This window comes from Stenella coeruleoalba (genome assembly GCF_951394435.1).
Source record: "Stenella coeruleoalba genome assembly, chromosome: 15".
In the NCBI taxonomy this organism is placed as follows: domain Eukaryota; kingdom Metazoa; phylum Chordata; class Mammalia; order Artiodactyla; family Delphinidae; genus Stenella; species Stenella coeruleoalba.
This window is the reverse complement of record NC_137161.1, coordinates 53,336,954-53,355,666: the sequence shown is the minus strand read 5'-3', so window position 1 is coordinate 53,355,666 and position 18,713 is coordinate 53,336,954. Positions and strand designations below refer to the sequence as shown.

The following is an 18,713-nucleotide window of genomic DNA, read 5'->3' as shown; positions in this document are numbered from 1 at the left end:
CTTCAGAACTGTGAGAGAATAGATTTCTGTTGTTTTAAGCCACCCAGTTATGGTGATTTGTTGCAGCAGCCCCAGGAATCTACAACACTCAAGTCTATTCCATGGCCCTAACACTTGCTGGGACCCACTGGTGAAACTGCTGTGCTTCCCTGACCAGGCTGTGGGGATGACCACCTCACCCCAACACCATGGCCAGCACACCTCCTCCCTTCCTTCCTGGCTCAGAGACCTGTTCCTTCCTCTACACTGGGCCTGGAATAGCAAGATGCAACAACGAAGTGAACTGTCGTTTTACAAGTCTAGACAGTCTGCATCCTCGATGTAAGGTCCCCTTCAGAGGAGAAAAAAATACTTTCATTTAATTCACTTTGCAACTAGAAAATGTGTCTTTATCTAGATTAAACACAGATGAAATGCCCATCGATAGGAGACAGGATAAATAAGTTATGGTATGTTTATCAGTGAATATTAAATAATAGTTAAAAAGGAATAAGGTATACTGAGATATTTATAAATTCAGTGATACAACGTTTGGGATTTTCTTTAAAATAATATGGGAAGTGGGGAAACAGATGGAGGGGGCATCTAGATGAAACATGTTTGGTCAAGAGTTGATCATTGTTGAGTTGGGTAAAGGGGGATTCATCTTACTATTCTACTTTTGTTTATGTTTGAAAGTTTCTGTCACAAGTTTTTTTTAATGAGGCAGTCTTTCTGCACTGTCTTGGAAAGATGTTCATGATATATTCTACATTAAAAGAAGCAGCAAATTGAAGAATAATATATACAGTATAATCCCACTTATTTGTATGTGTGCTTTATATTACTAAGCATGGAGAATCATCTATACTTATTATTATGCATAATAATTACAAGATCTATAATGATTTAATTATGAAATCTATAAATTCTGTAATAATCTATACAACAAATCCAGTAACGGTGATAAAATTTGGCCTACTCTTATTCTCTCTCTAATCACCATTTTTCCACAATAGCACTTCTCGCCAATGTGATTATACATTCACAGGCCCGCAAATATTAATACTCCATAGATATTTGCCCAGTGATTGTATGACTTCACTGCCTCATACCTCTGGTTCCCGAGAACTTGCTGAATTCACCAAATGAGCAAGTGAGAGACTGGACCCCAGGAGACTCTGGAAGTTTATTACCATTCCAGAGAGGTTTATTATTTACTTCTTTTAAAATAGAAATTCTGCTCTTGGCAGAATAGCCTGTGGGCTCAAGTGCAATATTATAACATGAAGGCAGATCTTGGGAACCACCCAGGCAGCCACAAACAAGATCACAGACTTGAAATCGATCAACACAAAAACCCTGCAAGCCTTCCAACCAGGAAAAGTCGGTTTTGACAGAAGGATTTCGCTGGGACCCAAAGGTCTGCTCACAGGGGTTGGGGGTTGGCAGCAGTGGTTAGGCCAAGGGCAGTGGGGAGCGGGGGGCTCCACCAGAAAGAGTCTATCTTGCCTGGGGTTCGCTCTGCCAAGTTCAGTCCACATAGTTATCAAAAGGCTTGGACACAAGTAAGCCAGGCCCAAGGTAGGCACACTGGCTCAACACGGGGCGTGGTGCCTGATGTCAGGATTCTTGCCTTCTCTACCCACACTGTAAATTTAAAGAGGTGCACCATGAATGCCCTCTCGGCTCGGAGGGGGGCGGGTGCGGCAAGAGAAGATCAGAACTCGCCCAACCCAACACACGCCACATACCACCCACCACTTACCTAAAAACACCGTACAAAGTACAGGCTGAGAGTTTGGGCACTGGTGCCAACAGACCTGGGTTCCAGTCCTGGCTTGGCCAAGTGGCTTCAATTCACTAAGCCCCCATTTCTTCATCTATAAAGTGGGGCATGATGGTTCCTACTGGGCAAGGTTGATGTGAAGATTAAATGAGATGATATGCTTAAGGCAGTTTAAGCAGTTGATGTCCCAGAAGCAGACCCCTTGAGATAAGGGTTTGGGTACAAGTAGTTGATCTGGGAGGTGATCCCAAGAAGCACGACTAGGGAGTAGGGATGTGAGACAGTGAGGCAGCCAATACAGGAGGTGTGATGAGCAGGTCCCTACTATGGGCAACTGGGGCTCAGTCACACTGGGAAACTCAGGGAAACGACCTGGAGCGAGTCTCAGAACCTTGTCTCCTGAAGTGGAAGGAAGATGGGTTCTGGAAGGAAGCTGCCTGTGGTTGGCTGAGGATGTTTCCGGTGTGGTAACTTCCTGGTACATCTGGTCTACCCCCCGTACAGCTAAGCAAGCAGGTGGTCATGGGTGCAAGAAGAAGCTCTGTGTACAAAGGAGTGTCTGCAACAGCCACATGCTATAGTGGACAAGAGAGCAGACTTCGAAGCCAGGCTGCCGGGGGTGGAATCCTGACTCCACCACCTACAAGCTGTGGGGTCTTGAGGGAGTACCCAGCTGATAACCAGGGCTGTCGACAGAACATGAGGACATGAATGTGAGCAGCAAAGGTCACTCCACTGGGCCACAGTGTTCATTTATAACGTCAACCCAGTGATCCGGGAGAAACACAAGTGCTTTGTAATATACAACACAAGTATAATCAAGACAACCACCCAAAGGTAGGTGGGATGGCCCAGCAGACATGCAGAAAGAACCCTGTGAGTCTCACCTATAGCAGTGATTCTCCAGATTCTGTACATCAGAGTCACCAGGGAGTGTTGGAAAATGCAGATTCCTGGGTTCCAGCACCAGAAATTCTAATACAGCAGGTCCCTCGTGGTGCCCAGGAATCTGCACCTTAGCACACTCTCCAGGTGATTTGATGCAGGTGGACAAAGGACCCTGTTTTGAGAAACACAATGCTAATAGAACCCAAGGCATTAGTTTTCATATCTCCTGGCAACACCAGGTGGGTAAGAGACGCCTCCAGGGAGAGGTCACTAGTCAGCTTTTAAAACAAATGTGTACATATGACCTCACATGATACACATACATGCACACATCAACAACACCAACAAACAGGTCTTGGAACACCAGCTGTGTTGACTCAACAAAATTAATGACCCTGCTCCCGACATACTCCAGAAATTATCAAAGAATAATTCATAAGTTCCACCACCACCACAACTACCACCAACTCTCCCCCCGATAAAAAAAAAAACCCTCTTGAGAACGAGCCAAGGTTAATGAGGCTGGTGATTATCTGCTGAGTAAGTGCTGGTCACGCAAGTTAAACTGCCCCAAGGTGGATTCAGTCTGTGGGTCTAATTTTTCCAGGAATGCAAAGAAAAATGTTTGCACGAGAAGAGAGGCCAGACGCCACAGGCCTGGGTGAGAGAGACAGCAGTGTTCCACCAGGATGAACTCAAAATTTGGTCCAGCGAGGGCAGCTGGTTCCCCAGATGCCTTTGCTTCCTCTCTATCAGACTCACTCTTTTCCCGCTCCATCTCCTGAGCCAAAGGCAGCAAGAACCTCTCCCAAACCTTTCTGTCACCTTGAGTGACTCTCCCTACCCCCTGCATCTGAAAGTGAAGGTAGTTCCCACCTTTTCTGCTTATCCCCCCATCTGTCTCCAGACAGTAGGCAGACAGGCTACATTCAATGCATGCCAGAGCTGAGGAATTTCTCCTCTGATGTGCACAGTGCCTTGAAAACTTTATTGCTCAAAGCGAGGTCCTCTGGCCAGCAGCATCGTCATCAGCACCTACTCAGGATCTCGTCAGAAATGCAGAACCTCAGCCCCCTCCCCCATCCTCGCAGACCCACTGTATTGGAATCTGCATTTTAGTAAGATCCTTATGCGATTTGTATGTACACATTAAAGTCTGAGGTCCCACTGTCCTCAGAATAGGGCCTGAAATTCTCTTCATATGGAGGGACGCTGCCTCAGAAAGTTTGGGGGTGGGGGGATAATAGACCTCTGCTGTCTCTGTGAGGCTCATTTCAGGTCTCCCTGGAGATAGCACCCAGATCTTCTCCAGTATATGTTTTTTTCCATATTAATGGGAAATTGGTCAATTTTATACTGTCCCGAAACAAACAGAATTGTGTTTGGCAACTTACATAGATAATTTCACTTATTAAACTTCTCTCATGAGGTCTCAGATGGTTAGACCACAGTCCAAATCAGAGCTGCACACCTGTTTGGTTTTGCCTGCACAGTTTTTACATTTTTGTTAATTAGCTGCCAATATTTTTAAATGAGGATTTCCACGTATTTTTAAAAATCTGATTTCTAACTTCTACTAAAAAATCATACCATACGGCACAGTCAACCGAAGCAGAGGGGTGGCTGTACCTCCTGGTGGGGCCTCTGTTTGCCCCCAGCCCCATCCAGCCCTGTGGGCAATGGTGTCAGCAACTCCCGATATCACATTTCTGGTGTTTACACGGCTTTCCTCCTCGTAGAAACTGGAGGAACAGGTATGTTCCCCACACACGTTCCACCCCTCTGTTGGTTTCCCGTGGCTGCTATAGAAAACAAGTTGGCTTAAGACAACAGAAATTAATTCTATCACAGTTCTGGATGCAGAAGTCCAAAATCAAGGTGCCAACAGGGCTGTGCTCCCTCTGAAGACTCTAGGAAAGACTCCTTCCTCCCTCTTCCAGCTGCTGGTGGCTCCTGGCGAGCCTTGACATCCTTGGCTTGTAGCTGCATCACTCCAGTCTCCGCCTTTATCGCACATTCCCTTCTCCCTGTATCTTCGTGTCTCTAGATCTACATCTCCCTCTTCTTTGTCTTGTGAAGACTCTAGTCATTGGATTAGAACTCCCTGCTCCCAATCCAGTATGATCTCACCTTAACTTGATTGCATGTGCAAAGACCCCATTTCCAAATAAGGTCACATTCAGGGGTGCCGGGTGTTAGGACTCGGACATATCTTTTCAGGGGACACAATTTAACCCACTGTGTACACCACTAACCACACTTCCCTCTGCCTCATTTCTTACCCTTCTCCCTGCCCATCCCAGATGCCCACCAAAACCTTGGGAAGCTGTCCCCTGACCCTTTGCAGGGATGCTTTTCAGCATTCCTCCTCCAGGCCCCCATCTCAGTCTCAGCCCAGCCATCACTTCCCCTGGGAAGCCTTCTCACCCCAAGTCCCCCATTAAGGGGTCCTTGTCTTTTCCCAAGCTATATGCCATGCCGTGAAGTTGCCTTTTAGAGTATCTCTCCTACCACTGTCCATAAACTCCCAGAGGGAGTTTGTCCACTATTTTAACTCTAGTATGTAGCACTATGTGTATATGTGGATATGTATGTAGGAACTCAGATATTTGTTAAATGAATGAGCAACAGAATGAATGGAAGGCAGAGAGCAGGGAAGAAGAGGGGGAGACAATAACATGTATCACAGCAAAGGTTTACAAGGATTGTATGCTGTGGCAAGGGACACTTTAAACAAAATGTCAGGAACTGCTCGGCACTTTTTATTTCTTTTCTTAATCAATACTGCCCCATCTCAGTACTTGCTCCTGTCTCATTAACATTTATCAACAAGCTCGATGATACGTGGGCTTTTGCAATTGTTTCCCCACTCTGAATATTAGTTCATCACACAGGCAGCCCATTTAGCATCGGGTGAGAACAAAGGCTTCTTCTAATCTGTATCCCATGGGTGACACCGGATTTATCAATGTCATTCCCAACCCAGGCCGGCTGGGGCCCTCCCTCCTCCTTTGGAGCTGCATCAATTCTAAGAATACTTCATAATCCAAACTGACCTTCCACCTTACTCTATCATGCCACCCTTTTTGTTGAGAGAGGAGGGTCCTTCCCCATCCTGCCTGGCAGTGATGTACAAGCAAGTAATTTTCGTCCCTTCCGTGGGGCAGCTATTGACAAGTACTGAGTGTGTTTCAAAGCCCAGAAGGAGCTGCATTTGCAGAGTGAGGGAAGGGGGCTCTGGGGCTGATCAAGACGTCACCAGGTATTTCCTTCCCTGCAGTTCCATTAGGAGAGCTGTGGGCATCTGTCACAGGCCAGCCCAAAGCGGTCTCGAAGTGACCCTCTCAGCTTGCTCCCTGGCAATGACCTCGTTACACTCAAGCTTTGGCTGAGAAGAACCTAGAGACCTCAGGGTTAGTGGCTTTTTATGTCTAGCCGACCTTGACTACTATATCACTTGTTATCAAGTGTACCCTACGGCCCCGTGAGCACGAAGAGACTGTTTTTCTGCACAGGTGGTTGGTAATTTGGTTCTCAGAAACTCACACCGCTTCTCTGGGCCTCCTTCCGCGGAACTGAGACAGCATTTGTGTTGTTTCAAAGAGCCTCTGACATCTGGTAGATTCCAAAAAAAATCACCACTTAAAATTCGTCTTCTCTCTGGATTTTATTTCATCCGAGACTTGTTTTCCTTTGCTGGCAGTCTGCGGAACCATTGGGAAGAAGCATCAAGGGTGTTGCTCTGTTCCTGTGGTCCCACCTGTTGCTCACCTGCATCTCTGATCATGGCACCTCATGATTCCAGCTCATGGCTCGTGGGTCTTAGGTTGGGAGGGGGAGGGCTAGGGGACTGCAGACACTGCCTCGGGAAGAAGAGAGAAAAGGAATCTAAACAACCGGGTCTTACCTTGGTTGTGGCTGGTTAGGAAAGCACGGCCCCAACAAAGCACAAATTGGACAAAGTTTTTCACACTTACCTCTCAGCCTCCTCCATCCTAGGCCAACACCAGGCTCTCTCAGCCTCTGGGACGTGCTCATCTGTGAAAACCCCTCCTCCCCCACCAACATCTGCTCATCTGGAAGGAAGGAAGTTTCAGTAGGCAGAATCCTAAGATGGCCCCCAAGATTCCCACCCTCTGTTGTCCATGTCCTGCATAATCTCTCCTTGAGTGTGGTCAGAATCTGTGATTAGGTTACGTGGCAAAGGGGAAGGGATTTTCTGATGTAATTAAAGTCCCTAATCAGTCTACCAGGAGTTAAAGGACAGATCACCTGGGGTGGACCTGACCTAATCAGGGGAGTCCTTTAAAGAAAGTGAAGTTTCAGAGAGATTCACCCCTTGGCCTCCAAGGAGAAACAGAGGGTGATGCTGTGAGCTGCCTGTGGAGAGGGGCAGCCTCTAGGAGTTGAGAGTCTCAGCCCCACAACCACAGAAACTGAATTTGGCCAACAAACTGAATAAGCTTGGAGGAATACCCCAAGCCTCATATGAGACCCCAGCCCTGACTGACACCTTGATTACAGCCTGTGAGACCCAGCTAAGCTCTGCCCAGACTCTTGACCCATGGAAACAGTGAGATAATAAACGGGTGCTATTTTAAGCAGCTAAGTTTGTGGTAATTTGTTACCCAGTAATAGAAATTTAATATGGAAGTAAACTAACACTTTTGATCATCGATGGAAGTTACTTCCATTCCCTCTGACTTAATCATCTTTATTTCCACTCTGAAAAATGGATGCTCTTAACTCCATTTGTTATAGATGAGGCTGAAGCCCAGGAAAGCAATAGAATTTAGCAAAGGCTGCCTCACTATCTGGCACTTGAGATAGAACTCAGCCCCAAGTCTGTACAAATAAAATCCACAATCTTTAAAACACCAACTAAGTTTTGCCCCTCTCCCTAATCCTTACTCTTCAGCAACCTGTTCCTTTGATAAATCCCAACCAAACGTTCAAAGTTGCTGAACTCCTAATTTTGACAAAATTTAGTAACTAACCCCCCAAACCAATAATAATAATAAATAGTACTTTGAGCCCATATGTTTCAATCACTGGGATATCCCCATAGGGATAGATGATAATATTATTGTTGTTGTTGTTATCTCCATTTTACTGATGAAGCATAAAAAGGTAAAGATCACACAACCAACAAGCAGTAGAAATTGCACTTGAACCCAAGCAAACTAACATCAGAGCCCTGCTTTTAACCATTACACCATACTGTCCTCCAAGAACAGTCTTAAGTCTGACATTCTGAAACAAAACAGTGCCCAATAAGAGCTTGGAAATGAACATATCTTCTGAAGGCTAACGGATTAGAATTCACTTCAGAACTTGGGAGGAATCACAAATAAGTAACTGTATTTAAGTGAGTTCTTCTGTGTAACTGATGGGAGCAGCCAATGAGGCTGTTCACAAATATTTTGGCTCTCCTTCCAGGCACACGGAAGTTAGGCATGACCATGTGATCTATTTTGTCCAATGAAACATGAGCAGAGGTAACTCATGTCATTTCCAGGTAGAACACTTAAGAGACTGTAGGATTCCCCTGTGCTGGTTATCAAGGAGACACATGCAGATGGAACTTTCAAAAGCCTGGACTCCTGAGTGACTAACAATGGACACACTACCCCCAAAATGCCCAGATATACACTAGACACATAACATGACCAAGAATAAACCTTGCTGTATTGAGCCACTATGATTTGGGGATTGTTGTTACAACAGCATAACCCAAACCATCCTGACTAATACACTGTCCTAACTAGGGCTTCTTACCCAAAGCAAAGGCATTTTTAAAGTTAATGACATTGTAAATAATAGAGCAAATACCAACACAATCTGCCACTTTGTTAGGCTAACGAGCCCAAACAAAGCCAACAGACATAAGTTAAAAGAAACAAATCAGGGCTTCCCTGGTGGCGCAGTGGTTGGGAGTCCGCCTGCCGATGCAGGGGACATGGGTTCGTGCCCCGGTCCGGGAAGATCCCACATGCCGCGGAGCGGCTGGGCCTGTGAGCCATGGCCGCTGAGCCTGCGCGTCCGGAGCCTGTGCTCCACGACAGCAGAGGCCACAGCAGTGAGAGGCCCGTGTACCACAAAAAAAAAAAAAAAAAGAAACAAATCATTATATTGAAAGCAGAACTGTCAAAAGAGGCACAACTGACTAATTTAGCGATTGGTGATGAACATTAGGCAAGACACAGATGTTGTCGTCATCATCATTTACTGTATGCCTAATTGCACATAATTTCTGACTAAGGAAAACACAAGGTGTTTAACCTCATCATCTATAGTTCAGAGAAGTAACTCTCCATTTTTTTACCCCTTCACTCTGGACTTATTTATCCAGAAATGTGTCAGGCACTGGGCTGGGTGCTGGTGACACAACAATGAACAAGGTAGGTGTGCCTTGGCCCTTGAGGAGCTTATTCCTATTGGGGGAGAAAAAGAAAAAATAATAAAGTCTATGATGAGAGTAGCAAGAGGCTGAAGTGGAGAATAACAAAGAGTCCTCTTCATAAAAGGGGTCAGGAAAGACCTCTCTATGGAGTGGACATTTAAGCTAACACTTAAAGGATGAGCAGAGGCTAGTTTGGGGAGGAGCAGAGGAAAATCATTCCAGGCTAGAATAACAGGTTCTGGGGTAGGAAAAAGATTGCTGAGTCCAAAGACCCAAAAGGAGGCCAGGGTGACTGAAGCAGAGTAGGCAAAGAAGAGGAAGCAGGAAGGAGGTGGAGAGGTGGGCAGGAGCCTGAAGGAGACCCAAGGTCTGGCTTTTTTTTTCTCTATGCAGTGGGAAGCCAAAGCAGGGACCTTAAGATCCCTTTAGCTTCCAGGCGGGAAATGGGTTGCTAAGGGTTGAGAGCAGAAGCAGGAAAACCAGTTAGGAGACCACTGCCGTAGCCCGGCTGAGATATGATGTCCTGTCCTGGCAGCAAAGACAGAGAAAACAGACAAGTTGAGATAAAGTTCAGAATCACAGGACTTGCTGATGGAAGAGGGGAAAAGAGGACAATGCCTGGTTTACTGCCTTGAACAGCTGGGTAGCCAGTGCGCTATTTAAGGAATGGGGAAGGCATGGCTGGGGCACAGAGAGGGAGGAGGACGAAAAGAAAGAGTTTGCCTTTGCTGGCTTTGGACGTGTTAAGCATGAGATGTTGACTTTGCTGACAAGTGGAAGAAAGAAAGAAAAACACTGGATGTGTAAGCTGGTATTCAAAGGAGACAGAGATGGACCTTTGAGGGTCATCAGCCAAGGAGCAGCAGCTAAAGCTATGGAAATGGAAGGGCCAACCTAGGAGCAAGTCCAGAGAGAGCAGAGGACAGTGTCTGGACTAGGCTGTGAGAACAGCCAACGTTTAAGAGGTGATTGTGTTGGACAAGTAAAGACCTGACTGAATGCCATCCCACTCCCTCCCAACCCTGCATCATGCCAAGAGGGGGCTCAGCCTCTGGGGATTTCCAATGAGCTCCCACGTGTCTCTCCTTCTTCTGAGACCTTTTCCAAAATCCTCCTTCCATACTTACTGAAACAGGATTCTCAACATATGTGCCTTTTCCTCCCCCACCCAGTCTAAACAAAAACTTTTGATTATGAGAGGAATAAAGAAGCCTTCAGTGTCTGTCCTGCACTGCTAATTAAATCAGATTTCTTGTTATTCACACCTGGCAGTCTAATTTCTTCTTTCTCCTCTCCCAGCACAGTCGTAGCCTTAATTATTGACCTTTTCACTCTTCTAACACCACTGTTTCCCCTCATCTTTGTTCTCAGGAAGTTCTGCTCACACGATTATCTGCTGGTTCCTCACCTGGGGATAGAAATTATTTTCTGTGGACAAGACCTCCCCTTCTAATCTCAGTCAGAAAGCCAGAGATCTCTGTACATCAAATATTAAATTCACGCTCGACAGATCATGCTTCTGGTTTCTTTCCTGCCAGCCTGTGGATGAATAGGTTTACATCCTTCACAGAGATGTCCCACCAAATTTTCACGAAGTTGGAGTTTCCAAGTGTGATAGTGATAGTCACTCCTGCTCTCTTTTTCCTGCTCAAAATGCAGCAGGAGAAAGTGTTACATCATCACATTTGCAGAGTATGCATCTTGTTCTCAGGGCCACATTTAAGGGAGATAGACAAACTAACAGGCATTCAGAAAATGGTTGCCACAATGGAGAAGAAAATCAAAGCCACACAAATAAGCAATGGTCAAAAGAGCTAGAGATATTCAGTCTAGAGAGAATATGCCAGTGCAAGGGGTCAGGAAAAACGAGACCTGCAGTGTGTTTTTGCAAATAAAGTTTTATTGGAACTCAGCCAAGTCCATTTGTTTACATATTGTCTATGGCTGCTTATCATGCTACAGTGGCAGAGCTGAGTAGTTGTGACAGAGACAGTCAGGGACACAAGGTCTATCTGGCTCATCAGAGAAAAGGTCTGCCAACCCCCGCTCTGGAAAGAAAAGGGAATGAGGGAGGGAGGAAGGGAGGGAAAGAGGGGAAGAGAGGAAATATGGCTGTATTCCAAAGATCTATTGTAAGAAAGAGGAATTCGATTTGTTTAGCATGGCCCAAGATATCAAACAAGGAGAACAGATTTGAAGTTACAAGACAAGAGTTCAGCTGAAGATAGGATGAGCTCTCCAGCAGGCATGGAATCCGCACCAGAAGGGCTGCCTGGAGCAGTGAAGATGATGTCGTTGGATGTCCATATGTGTCAAGTGGACTAAGGTCCCCCAGAGACATGCAGGTTTGCTAAAGATTTTGCCAAAGGAAGCATGCAAGTTGAAGAGGTTTTGAAAGGCATGGTGTGGTTGGAGAAAGGGCTGTGGCTAAAGAGAGCAGAGAGGAGAGATTATGGGGAGGAAGGACAGAACGACGTGGCCATATAGTGAGGAACTTTACAAAAGATGGAGGTTTAACCATGTGATGTGTGACATTACCTCTTCTATGTTCTCCTGAAATCTTCAGTTAAAGCAATATTCTGTCAATGTTTCTGGGGTTGTATTTGTGGAGATTTCTAGGAGGGGATGTGACGTGGCATTTGCCTTAAGGAAACAGCATATTAGCCCAAAGAGACCTGGGTCCATTCCAGCTGAATCCAACCCTTATAGGTATGTCAGAGATGCCGGGAGGCCATTCTAATCCTGCCAACCCTGAGGCCATAGCAGTTTTGGAAAACATTATCTGGCTTATTAACACGAGCACTTAGCTGAACACTCAACATGAACCTTGCCAAAGTGAAGCCACAGGAATACATTTTTTAAATTTTTCATTCATTTCAGATCCTTCTTAAGAATTGCTAAGGCTCAACCACATGTGGAAGATTCCAGGAGGCAAAATAATTTCTGAGCTTTGGGATTTCCCTGAGGATGGTCCAAATCTGTGAAAATTTCATAGGAATTCTCCAAACCCATACAATGTACAACACTAAGAGTGAGCTGTAAAACTATGGACTTCGGGTGACTATGATGTGCCAGTGTTAGGTCCATCAATTGTAACAAATGTCCCACTCTGGTGAGGATGTTGATAATGGGGGAGGCTGTGCATGTGCAGGGCAGAGGATATATGGGAAATCTCTGTAAATTCTTTTGATTTTGCTGTGAACCTAAAACTGCTCTAAAAATATTGTCTTTAAAGAAAATTTTCATAAAAGTTTCAAACAAGAAGGACATTGAGGACATAAGTTGGCTCTGGGTTGGATCCTAGGAACTCATGGATCTTCAGCAGATGGGAATTGTGTACCCCACATGCTCACACCCTCGTGGGCTATTTCTATTACACTCAAAACTTAGTAGCGGGCTTCCCTGGTGGCGCATTGGTTGAGAGTCCGCCTGCCGATGCAGGGGACACGGGTTCGTGCCCCAGTCTGGGAGGATCCCACATGCCGGCGGAGCAGCTGGGCCCGTGAGCCGTGGCCACTGAGCCGGCGTGTCCAGAGCCTGTGCTCCGCAACGGGAGAGGCCACAACAGCGAGAGGCCCGCATACCGCAAAAAAAAAAAACTTAGTAGCTTTGAACCACAATAATTTGTTATTTCTCATGATTCTGTGCGATGGCTGGGCATTTCCTCTGCTGGTCTCACGTGGGCTCACTTGTGTGTCTACATGCAGCTGGAGCCTCAGCTGGGCTGGAAGGTCAACATGGCCTCACACACATGCTTGGCAGATGGTGCTGCTGGTGGCTGGGAGCTTGGTTTTTCTTCATGTGCCCTCTCATCCTCCAGAGCCCTTCTCCACATGGCCCCTTCAGCAGAAGATCCAGGGCTTACTTGGTGCTGGCTTCCAAGAGAGCAAAAATAAGAAGCTACAAGGGCTCTAAAGGCCTAGGACCAAACATCAGACACCCTCACTTCAGCCGCATTCTATTGGTCCAAGCAAGTCATAGGCCAGCCCAGGTTCAAGAGGAGGGAAATAAACTCCACCTCTTAATGAAGAGTTTGCAATCACACTGCAAAAGGGCATTTGTGGGATGCTGCTCTCATCTTTGGAAAATACCTAACAAACATACACATAAACACACACACAATCCTTTATATGCAACCATCCCTCCAGGTGCATCCACTGCCAGCCAGAACCTAAACTTGACAGTACTCAATGGAAGAAAGAAATTAGAGTGTCCTACATGCCAGTTCTCCTCTTGCTTGATATCAGCCCCATCATAAGCAGACCCTATCAGAGTTTACATCCCTTGAGAAGCATTGTAATTGATCTTTGGATCAATCAATAAGTATTTGAATCCACAGCAACAGCCTGCCCATAGGAAATGTTCAGCTCATGCTAGGATTTTACCTTTCTGCTAAATCATGCTGAAAGAACCACAGTGAAACTTTATATTCAAAAAAATGTTCAAAGTCCCAATCAGTAACAGGTTTAACAGGATGCATCTCCTAATCCTTTCCTTTCATCACAGACATCTCTTTTTTTTTTTTTAGCCTACGGGCCCCTCCCTTCTGTTGAGACTTGCACCTTTTCCTACCCCAGTCACATGGCTCTGGTGGGGGCTGCCATGTTCTTACACGACTCCGCCCCCCTGTCCACAGTTGATTGGTTCAGGGACGGGCATCTAACCCAAACAGGCCAATCAGAGTTCTTCCCTCAGGTTTGTTTTTCCTAGCTGGAACTGGGAAAATATAGACATGCTCTGTGATGACAGGAACTCTGGAGTGAGACAAAGAGGAGCATTTGTGGCCACACTCCTCACCTTATGGAGAAAGCCAGTCCCCACTGAGAGAAAATTGAGGTGATATGCAGACAAAGGCAGACACAGAGATGGAGAGAGAGATCTGGTAATGTGTGAGTCCCTGGTTCCTACAGCCCAGCTGCATCCCTGTCTTTCTGCAGAATGACTTCAGTGACATGGGAAATCATGCCTCAAAAGGCCTCTTGCAGATGCCATGCCCATAGCCCATTGGTACTCACCATTCTGGTACTGCATTCACCCCAGACTAAAACTCGCCATGTTGGCCTTCCTCCCTTCCTTGAATCACTTCCCCACTCCCTTATGGGTGCTCCCTGGAGTAACCTCTCAAATAAACCACTTGCACTCCCATCCTTGTTTCAGGGTCTGCTTTTTTAATATATATAAATTTATTTGTTTTATTTATTTATTTTTGGCTGTGTTGGATCATCATTGCTGCACGCGGGCTCTCTCTAGCTGTGGTGAGCAGGGACTACTCTTCGTTGCAGTGTGCGGGCTTCTCATTGCAGTGGCTTCTCTTGTTGCAGAGCACGGGCTCTAGGCATGCAGGCTTCAGTAGTTGTGGCTCGCGGGCTCTAGAGTACAGGCTCAGTAGTTGTGGCGCAAGGGCTTAGTTGCTCCATGGCATGTGGGATCTTCCCAGACCAGGCATCGAACCTGTGTTCCCTGCATTGGCAGGTGGATTCTTAACCACTGTGCCACCAGGGAAGTCCCTCAGGTCTTTGAGGGCAAACCAGACTAAAGCATAGTCCCTTTTCTTACCTACACTAGTAAGACGTGGGTTTCTGTCACTTGCAACCAAGAGTTCTGACTATTACCTTCTGTTGGGATGATTCCTATAATGTGTTTGGAAATTTCTCCATCTCCACTCTAGTAACTATGTCATAAACATGTAGAGTTCTTAACAAAGTTTAATGGGATTCTTGATCAACCGTAAGTTTCACAAAATGCACTGCACTTCTGTAACAATTCCCAGTAACTGATATAACTGCCATGCAAAAGAAAGTAAGAGTCAGAGACGGCTCTACTGGGCTGGCAAAGAAGAATCTAGTCCAGAATGGCATGGGTGGGAGATGCTTCTGGAACTGTGGTACCCTCAAGCCTGCATGACCCACTGCTGAGTACTAGGACAGCTTGAAAACATAATGGCCAGGAAGAGACTTACTCTCTCCTCCATATTTCATCTTCCACCCCATCCAAAGTGCTCAATAAATATTTGCTAAAACAGATGATGGATTTATACCTTCCAAACCAGAGCTCACCAAAGAGAAACCAAGATACACTGCAATGCTGTGACCATAAGCATTATAGTGACTACAATTAGAATTCTCTCTAGCCAGCCACCTCCACTAAGCTCTGTTGATTACACAAAATGTTGCACTTTGGGGAAGTTTCAGTGGCCATGGTGGATTGCTGCATGACTGCTGGCTGTTTTTTATGTATTTTATGTGTTTTTCCAGAATATTGAGATATATATGTGTTGTCCCTAAAAGGGCCTAAGTGATTAATATACAATTCCCAAAGAGCCAAACTACTTAGTACCAGTATTCACATTCCCTTGGAGAATCTACATACCAGGGAATCAGAGTTCTCTCCTGACCAAAGAACGCCTGGCCTCGGACAGTCCTGATCCTGGTAACAACAGCTCCCTTCCAGGCCTGGCTTCCCCAGAGTAGCATACGTTGTTCTTTGCCACCAAGGGTATCCAGGGATGCAAACTAAAGATAATGATGTTTTATTGGCCCTCAATCATCTGTCTTTTCCACGTGTCGGAAGGAGTGCCAAGTCCAATTTGTCCAAGCACAAAATAGCATATTGGCATCATTAGATCAGATAAAGAAACTATCAGTAGCAATTTATTATTGTACTGAAAGTAACTAACATTTGTTGAGCACTTACCAGTACTAAGGACCCATGTAAGTGCTTACCTGCTGCATTAGCCAGGATAGACTAGGTTATGCCACAACAACAAATTAACCCCAAAATCTCAGTGGCTTGGCAACAGAGGCTGACTTCTCACATTCCATGTCCACCACGGGTTAGCTGGGGACTATGCTCTATTTGGTCACTCAGAGACCCAGGATGATGGAGACTCTACCATCTCAATGCAAGCCTTCCACACTTACTGTGGCAGGGGATGAGAGGGTGAGATGGTTATGCACCAGCCCTTGAAAGCTTCAGGCTGGAAGTCATAGATGTGGCTTCCACTCAAAACACATGGCCCACGATTACAAGGGGACTGGGAAGTGAGGGGGTGCATGTGGATATCCCATGAGCAGTAAGCATTCCTGTCAACATGCATCATCTCATTGGACCTCACAACCTCAGGAAATATATCATTATTCCTTTTTACAGAGAAAGAAACAGAGGCACAGAGAGGTTATGAGATTTGCCCCAAGTGTAAAATGTAAGCCCAGAGAAGAGATGTGAGCCCAGACCTGCAAGCTGCAAAATACCCTCAACTGCTTCGCTGCATACTCATCACAAAATTCTACAAAATTCCCTTTTATAGCAAAACACCATGCTAATTAATAAGAGAGGCCAAGTTATGCAAATACAAAATGGAGCACCCCTGACACACCACGTCCTCACCCCAAAAATTCAACCTAAGCGAATACTTGGAACAGAATTATCAGACAATTTCAGGAAGAGGGAAATGGGTCATCTCCTCTGAGTCTGATATCCAGCCCACAGTCCACCCACATCAAGATAAAAACCTTCTGAAAACTTCACCTGAAAACCTAGGCAGACTGTCACCTCCTGTCACTAGAAAACCCACTGGTGACATCTTTATACAATTCATAGATCTCTCCAAAGCTGCAAAGGTAAATGTCATCCATGTACCTGTAGAAAGCAGCCACAGGCATATCTGTTAGGAGACTGCTGTCATATCTGGATGAGCGGCTGAGTGAAGATGCTTCCAATAGGCTAATTCTTCCCAGCCTGCAAAACTCAATTCTAGCACCACCTCCTCCAGGGAGCCCTCCTCCTCCTGGCTTCTCCAAGTTAGGACCCTCTCCCTGTTCTCCTGTGTCACCTCCCATTCACACCTCTGGCAGGACCCCCTTATTTGTCTGCCTGTCCCCTGGACTCTGAGCCACCCACAGGCAACCTTGACATCTATACTTCTGTGCCTCTGGCACCTGACACATAGTATGTGCTCAATAAATGTGGGGTGGATGGGTGGATGCTTAAGCCTGTTCCCTTGGGGAATTTAAACCCCTGTGTGCAGCAAATGTGTAGCCAAGTATTAAAATTACAGTCCCAGCCTCACTTCTGCTGTGTGGCCTTGAAGAGGTTCTACAGCCTCTCTGAGCTATTTATTCAGCTACAAAGTAAAAACCATCTCATAAATATGTTGAAAAACGTAAGTGGAAAGCAGAGAGTATTGAAACAAAAGCTCATACACAAATGTTCACAGCCAGATTCACAATAGCCAAAAGGTGGAAACAACCCAAATGTCCATCAGCCGGTGAATGGATATATAAAAATACTATTCAGCCATGAAATGGAATGAAGTGCTGACACATGCTACAACATGAATGAACCTTGAAAACATGGTGCTCATTATAAGAAGCCAGACACAAAAGGCCAAATATTATGTTATTCCATTTATATGAAATGTCCAGAATAGGTAAATCCAAACAGACAGAAAGGAGATAAGTGGTTGCTAGGGGCTGGGGGAGGGAGGAATGAGGAGTGACTGTTAATGGGTATGAAGTTTCCTTTTGGGTGATGAAAATAGTCTGAAACTAGATAGTGGTAATGGCTGCACAGCACTGTGAATGTACTAAATGTCACTAAATTTGTCCACTTGCAAATGATTAAAATGTTTTTTTTTAATCTCAAAGAGAGATCTGAACTCCCATGTTTATTGCAGCATTATTCACAACAGCTAAGGTATGGAAACAACCTAAGGGCCTGTCAATGGATGAACAGATAAAGAAAATGTGATACTCTCTCTTTCTCTCTCTCTCTCTCTCTCTCTCACACACACACATACACACACACACACACACACACACACACACAGACCACTGAAATATGATTCAGCCTTAAAAAAGAAGGAAATCTTGTCACTTGCAACAACATAAATGAACATGGAGGGCATTATGCTAAATGAAATAAACCAGAGACAGACAAATACTGCATGATACCAGTTATATGTGGAACCTGAAAAAAGAAATGGCAAGTTGAACTCATACAAACAAGAGTAGAATGGTCTTTTGCCTCCCCATATAAACTTTAGAATCAGTTTGTTAATAGCCATGAAATAATGTTGCAATTTTGATTGGGACTGCATTGAATCTATAGATTAAGTTGGGAAGAACTGACATTCTGATGATACTAAGCCTACCCATCCATGAACATGAAACATCTCTCCATTTACTTAGTTCTTTGATTTCATTCAACAGAGTTTTCTAGTTTTCCTCATATAGATCTCATACATATTTTGTTAGATTTACGTTAAGTATTTCTCTACTTACATATATACACATACATATGATATATACATAATTAAATACCTTGTTATTACTAGTGTGAACAAACTATTACCTGTTAGATCAACTAAACAGAAGGAAAACAAAAGTTTTAATTTTACATTTACCTTTACTTATTCCTTCTTTGATGTTCTTCCTTTCTTTATACAGAACCAAGTTTCTGACCTATAAAAAATGGTAAATTTTATTGTTATTGGACCACAATGATTTTTTGTAATTCTTATAGGGAATTTTCAACTAATAATCTTTCTAGGGTTTCAAAAAAATTAAATGGGATAGAATAGATGATGTATATACAGTTCCCAGCCCTCTGGGCACTCAATCCACAGTGGCTGTTTCCATAGTCATAATGAACAGT

General features: G+C 45.0%; 1 long non-coding RNA gene across 1 annotated transcript in view; it reads right to left on the bottom strand.

Annotated features, from left to right (window-relative positions):
* The window catches only part of LOC307197761, a 90,328-nt gene that overhangs the window by 45,861 nt on the left and 25,754 nt on the right, over positions 1-18,713 (bottom strand). The window contains exon 3 of the long non-coding RNA XR_013831498.1: positions 18,463-18,520. This is a non-coding gene — a long non-coding RNA (uncharacterized lncRNA). The remainder of the gene's footprint in view (positions 1-18,462; positions 18,521-18,713) is intronic.